Here is a 7,012-nt window from a genome sequence, read left to right as displayed (position 1 = left end):
TGTCACCGTACTGTGAACAAGAGTCTCTTTAGAGATAGATGTACTCTCAACGACTTCTGGCAAGATGAGCAAGATTTTAGTCAGAAGGTTTTGCAGTTGCTTTAGGGATTGCTGCAAAACTTCTAGTCGCTCTGGTCTCAAAGCACTGAAAGCAGGGTTCAGGGCTGCGAGAGATGCCTGCAGGGCTTGCATAGTAGACATAGGAGGATTTAAAACTAGACAAGACAAGACAAGGCAAGACTAGACAAGGCAAGACTAGACTGGAATTTTAAACTAGACAAGACAGGACTGGATTTTTAAACACCGGACTGGATTCTGCACACTAGTTTCTAGACAGGACTGGATTCTAAACACCGGATTGGATTCTGCATATTGAATTCTAGACAGGACTGGATTCTAGACTAGACACTGGACTGGGCCAAAAAAGAAAAATGTTTTATTTACTTTTTGTGGTATGGCTGGTGATAATGTTAGGTTCCTGGTGCTCAGAACAAGGGAGATGTTATGAAGCGAGTCCAGAGCACCAGGACGTAACGCTGAGAAAGGGGAATGGAAAGGGAGTAGCCCCTGGCGCCCTATCTCCGTTGTCTCGCCCGTGCTGTCAGTACACTCTTGCGAGACTATGGTTGCTTGAGCCCATGGCAGCCGCATTTGAAGGGCGGATCACGTCTGCCCAACTTCGATGCCCCGTCAGGTCTTAATGAGAGACAAAGAGTGTACCGAGAAAGGGTGATAACAAGGGGCCCTCTTACTGAAACAACCAAAGCCAGGGGCTACTAACTATCCAAAAACTAAATGTATGTGCGGCTTGCCGCCAAAGGAAAAGAACAACAAAGGAAATGCTGACCACACGCCGACACAATACTTTTGTGTACCGGCGGTGACAGCATAAGCAGAACCCTCTGCAAAACACCAGTGACAGAAATAATAACTGAATACAGCAGCCTAGGCTGACGGACGCGGCTGAGCCGCTACTCATGGAACCGGTACGAATACTGGCAAACGGACAGGAACTCCCAATGCTGCTGACACAGATTCTCAGAACTGGAGGACAGGCAGAATCCCAAACGACAGACCGGTGGACACCAAGAAGCCAGAAACTTGACCAGGCACAGGCAAAGCCACTGGACCTCAGGACAGGAACGCCTCACGGCAGGACACGGGATCAGACACAGGAATCGACACAGGGACTGACACAGGAATCGACACAGGAAGCAGCTCGACTGACACTGCTACACAGGAGCTAGCAGGAACCAAGCTCAGAACTCAAGCAGACTGGAAACCTAGAAATATCACCAGCATCTGTGAATTGCAGTTAGCCAGCATATAACAGAGAGGCCTAATTAATAATTTCATGCAGCTGCCCTGTTGCATGACTCCAAACTGACAAGATGCAATTAGCAGCCAGGTGAGGCTGAACACATGGGAACAAGCTGCAATTACACAGACTCACCAGCGGCAGCAACCAAGAGTATTCTAAAACAGAGCAACGGGAAATCCTGGCCTACAAGACAACTTATAAACATAAAATGAACCACTACCTGTGGTTCATAACACATGAACAGAAGAATAACATAAAATACATAACTGACATGCAAAACAGGCATGAGCCACAGCCGTGGCTCATAACACTGCAGTAGATGCAGTATACTACTCCAATGGCATTGCAATTAATGAATTGTTCGATGGTGAGTAGGTTGTCATAACGGTCTCGTATGGTGAACATCTTGGTCATATGCGAGCATGCTTTGCAGTTTCCGCAAGGAAAGGAGCCTTTAAGAGTCGTATTTTTCTTGGGATTCTTGGTAAAATGGCTACTACTGAGTCTGTCCTTGAGATTTCTGGACCGTCTCCAGCTCAAGGATACCTTCTGTCCTATAGTCTTGGAGAGATCTTCGTCCAGGTGTAAGATTGGCCAGTGTTTGTCAATGGATTCTTTGATCATTTTCCACTCCTTGCAGAAGGTTCCCACAAACCTCAAGGTGTTCTCTTGCTCAGATTTGTTCACAGTTTTTTTGTTCGGAAAGATCAGCCCATTTCTCGGTATTTGGTTTGTATGCCATTTAGCTCTTTTGATAGAGCGATGGCTGTAGCCTCGTTCTAGTAATCTCGTGGCAAGTTCATCACTCTTCTGTCTAAAGGTGTTGAGGTCTGAGCAATTCCTTTTAAGACGCAAGAATTCCCCTTTGGGGATGTTTGTAATGGTAGGTGGAAAATGCGAGCTAGTTTGATGAAGAAGACTATTAGTAGCTGTCGTTTTGCGATACAGTTCAGTTTGTAAAAGACCATCTGAGTTTTTATATATATTGAGATCCAAAAAAGATACTTGGTTGGTGCTAATATGATGCGTAAGTTTGAGGTTGATGTTGTTGCAATTTAATTCTCCAATAAAGGATAGTAGTAATTTCTCATCGCCTTCCCAAATCAGGATGATATCGTCAATGTAACGCCACCAAGCTATGATGTGTCGAGTAAATTTATCATTGTCGGGATGCATGACGATTTCTCTTTCCCACCAGCCTAAGTATAGGTTGGCATAAGTTGGGGCACAGGAGGCACCCATCGCTGTGCCCCGGATTTGAAGGTAAAAGTGGTCATTAAAGGTGAAATAATTACGAGTTAAGACGAATTCCAAAAGTTCAATCAGAAAGTTATGGAATTCACTGTCGTCGACCATGCTCAGGAAGTACTGTACTGCGCGTATGCCCACCTGATGATTGATGCTAGTGTATAGAGATTCGACATCTAGGGTGACCAGGAGGTGGTTATCATCCAGTCTGATGTCATTCAATTTTTGAAGTACATCGGTGGTATCCCTCAAGTAAGAGGGAAGGTTGAGCACATGTTGGCGCAAGTGTAAGTCCAAAAAAACACTGGGTTTTTCAAGTAGTCCCCCTTGACCAGATACAATAGGGCGCCCCGGTGGGACATTTATATTTTTATGTATCTTTGGCAGTAGGTAAAGGGTAGGAGTTTTTGGTTTATCAGTCGTGAGATATATCTTTTCTTCTTTGGTAAGGGTGCCCATGGAGTGAGCCCGATCCAAAATCCTGTTCAAAGCAATCCTAAAGTTATCTGTGGGGTCAAAGAGTATGCATTTATATCATTGTGTGTCTCCCAACTGTCTCATGGCCTCGGTGGTGTACATTACCTTCGGCCATAGTACTATGTTACCCCCTTTGTCGGAAGGTTTAATGACTAAATCTGACCAGGATTGTATCTCTCGTAAGGTTTTATGCTCTGTTGTATTTAAATTGTCTCCATAATTGGGGTTCTTCCTTGATTGTAGGTATATTTTGTCTAGATCTCTGGAGACAAGTTCTTGAAAGATCTTAATTTCAGCTGAAATGTGTTCGGGAGGAAAGAAAAACGATTTATTCTTGCATCGTGGTCTGGACTGCTTGTCTGTGGGATCTTGGTTGGACATTTGTAGTTCTTCCAGAGTGTTGATAGCTTCTAACTCTTCAGCAGTCAAAGATTGAGAGATTTCGTCTGGGTCCAAGGGTATTGGTGACAGAGTTCGCGAGGCAAAGAATTTTTTTAGGAGCAGTTTGCGTCCAAAAAGTTTCAGATCTTTTTCCCATGCAAAACGTTTTAGATGTTGTGAAGGTGAGAACGAGAGTCCTTTGGTAAAAACCTTAAAGTGATCATCAGTCAGGGTTTTATTGGATAAATTGATCACTTTGAGATGGTCAGTTATTTCCTCCGGTTGGTTCTGATGGGGTATCTCGGTGGTCCTGGTTGTTGCCATTCTGTTGGATCCCATTGGTTTTTTGCTCCCCCTCCTCGTCTTTCTCTTTGATGAAATTTTGGTCTTCCTCCACCCCTGCCAGCCCCTAAAAAATGGGCTGATGTATTGGGGCTCAGGTCGTCTCGGTAGTTATATAAGTCGGCCTCCCTATCACCTGAGTCTGGGGGGTCTTCACCTCCAGATGATTCCGCTTCTGAAGATGAGTACCTATCTTGGAATTTGGAATATTCCCTGCGTGTGTTAGTGTTCTTCCAGTGGAAGACGTTGCCAGTCTTGAAATCTTTCATATCACGAATGAATTAATGTTTTTTACGGTCAGTGATCCTTTGTTCGTAGGGTTCTAAATCCTTTTTGATTTTTTCAAAGGTTTCTTGAAATTTGGTATTTTTCTCCCATTCCTCCAAATTTTTGGTAAGTTGTTCAATTTCTTTCTCACACTCATTGAGAACCAGATGGTTATGTTTAAGTAACACAGCCATAAGATCTTCTGAACATTTCAGAAGTATACCTTCCCATTCTGTTATCAAACTTTCAGTAATCAGTTGGAAAGTAGGAAATATTTTAGGTCTCAATCCACGTGGGGTAATTTTATTCTTATTATAACTTTCCAAGGTTTTTATATCCCAAGATGATTGTAGTCTTCTTTGTAGACAGGATCTCAATTTGTGCAAATCTGTTTCCCATCCTTTATTACTGGATGATGTTTCCGAAATATTAGCGAATATGTCATCAAGATTTTCTGGCATGGTATGTCTACTGGTTAATTCATTTCTTAAACTGAATGCTGCCATCTTGTGGTGTAAATGGGCAGCGTGTCCCTAAAGTCCTGAATGTGAAATTTCACATAAAATTATCGTGTGTTGTGTAGCATGTGTACTTGATGAGCATTCAAAAAGTATCAAAAAGGGAATAAATGAAGAACAAGTGTCAGAATATAAAGATACAATATATAAGTTATCCGTGCTGGAGCCTGAAACTGAAGATTAACTCAGCAAAGGTTACAAGGTTAACAGGAAGGTTTGGTTTGGTTCCGCACAGGAAAAATATTATAGTAAAGAACATAGATTTATACATGAATTGTAAAAATCTGTTCAAATAACCAACAGTATTACGCTTAGAGATCCTTAAGGAAGGTATCTAATAATTATTGTAGTTTGGTGGTGCTCCCAGAGTCAGTAATAATTAGATAAGGAGGAGAAAAAAGAAAGACTCTGTGTTGGGGCACACTTGAAAATTTATGAATTTATTAAAACTTAACTTTTAATATTAATGTCACATAAAAAGAAGAAGATAGTTTGATACAAAAAAAATTGTTCAAGTACACAAAGTATACAAATAACAGTCTACACAGAAATATTGAAAAGTATAAAGTATAACAATTAGCAGAAATTGTTAACAAAAATCAGGATAAACCTGATGGAAAATTAAGAGCACCTATGGTGGAAATTTTTTTTTGTAAAGAATAAAACAATTATATGCCTAAATAAGTCAAGATAAATAATAGAAGGTGAGATCACTGTGGTAATGATTATAGGTTGTTAGTGATCTATTAACCTATGTGATCTAGAAAGAAGGCTTGAGAATAGGTATAATAATAATATAAACCATAATTGGAATACCAATTGGTTAATGGTGGTCCCCTTGGTAGAAGCTATGTTTGCTACACAAAAGATCCTAATGTAAGAAGACGTTTGTACAGATTTTGAAAACAAACGACATTGAGGAAAAAAACAAAAACAAAAATTGCCAATGGAGAGTATTAAGTAAACAGTGATTGTCAGGAGGATAATCGCAGAGTGGGTACAGGCTTTCAGAGTTGGGAAGTTGCTCTAACACTTCTGCTGTTTGTGATCATAGGTTGAATTCTTACTGCACCTGATATTCCCAAGAGGTCACCCAGCTTGGTACTGATCAGGCTTATCAGCGCTTAGCTTCCAAGTTCGGATGAGGTTGGGCGTTTACCGCTGAAATATGGCAGTAATGGCAACACTGGGATACAAATGAGAGAGTGTAATGGAGAATGAGCAACAAGGGTACTTCTGCTGTCCAGTTAGTAGTGCAGGTTCTCTGTTACTGTAGGCATTGCAGAGAGTGGTCTCGCATCTGGATGAGAGGGTACAGAAATGTATAGAAAGGATGAGTAGAAAATAGGTAGGGGACCCCACCTTCTGCTGTCCACTGTCTTATATAATTTATAGCGGACAGTGGATGAGAGAGGAAGGTTAGTCTCACCTATTGAAAAAGATAAAGGGTTGAAGATAAAGTGGTGTGATCACCAACAATCAATATGTGACAGGCTAATATGCTGAGTCAAAAGACCAATATCTTAAATAGAGCCTGAGGTGTGCTGCAATGGATAGCAACCATAATTTACAAAGAAAAAGAAATAAACTTGTAACTGGATAGTAAAAGGTCCAGCTAACCAAAAGAAGGGCTGAAAACATTTGCATTAGGTAGGGGGAAGAAAAGGGAAGTCATAGATCAATTTTAGAAAAAATTCAATCACAATTGTGGATCAAGTAAGCAAACAAAGAGAAAAAAAATTATTAATATATAAGTCAAATGACTATTGAGTAATATAAAAAGTCCCAAATAGGCACATACAATACCAGGGGATACCATTTAGTGATCTTAACTAGGGAAGTTCAGCATCACTGAGCACAGACGGACCCTTTCACCAGGGTGGCTTGTTCACTGTGTCAGGGCATAAGGGAAAGCTGCCGTATTTAAGGTAAAGGGAGGGGAGGAGACAAAGAAGGCTTGGCATCATGCCAAGATGTAAACATATTACATGTAGTAGGAATATACCATGTGTGTTAACCACAATTAACCTTTCAACAATTATCAAAAACCATTTTAACCATATATGAACCAAGTAGTATGTCCGACTGGGGGGCATCCCTGCAGTAACTTGTAGGACATCATCATACCAGTGCAGTGTAACAATAGTGATTTTGAGCCAGATCGACAACTAATACTAGAGCATTTTGAAAGCTGAGTAAATATGATGATGATGAAGAAGAAGAAGAAGAAGAAGAAAAGAAAGGGAAATCAGCAAGATGCAGAAGGAGAATAAGAAAGAGAGGGCAAGCAAGCCAAATAAGAAAAATATAAACCTAAACATGAGACTTTCCACAAGAAGTTTGGTCCCTAAAGGACTCCTGTAATAACCATGAAATGTTACATCATAGCTAGGTATTAAACAACCTGTAAGAAACCAATAACAGTTCAAACCAAAAACCATCATCCATAACCAGAATG

General features: G+C 40.8%; 1 pseudogene; it reads right to left on the bottom strand.

Annotated features, from left to right (window-relative positions):
* Positions 1–5,614: 5,614 nt before the first annotated feature.
* Positions 5,615–5,734, bottom strand: LOC134912728 (5S ribosomal RNA; annotated as a pseudogene).
* Between the last annotated feature and the right edge of the window lie 1,278 nt (positions 5,735–7,012).

The sequence above is a fragment of the Pseudophryne corroboree genome, chromosome 4, assembly GCF_028390025.1.
Source record: "Pseudophryne corroboree isolate aPseCor3 chromosome 4, aPseCor3.hap2, whole genome shotgun sequence".
Lineage (NCBI taxonomy): Eukaryota > Metazoa > Chordata > Amphibia > Anura > Myobatrachidae > Pseudophryne > Pseudophryne corroboree.
Note: the sequence above shows the minus strand (reverse complement) of the source record. Positions and strands in the feature narration are given on the sequence as shown.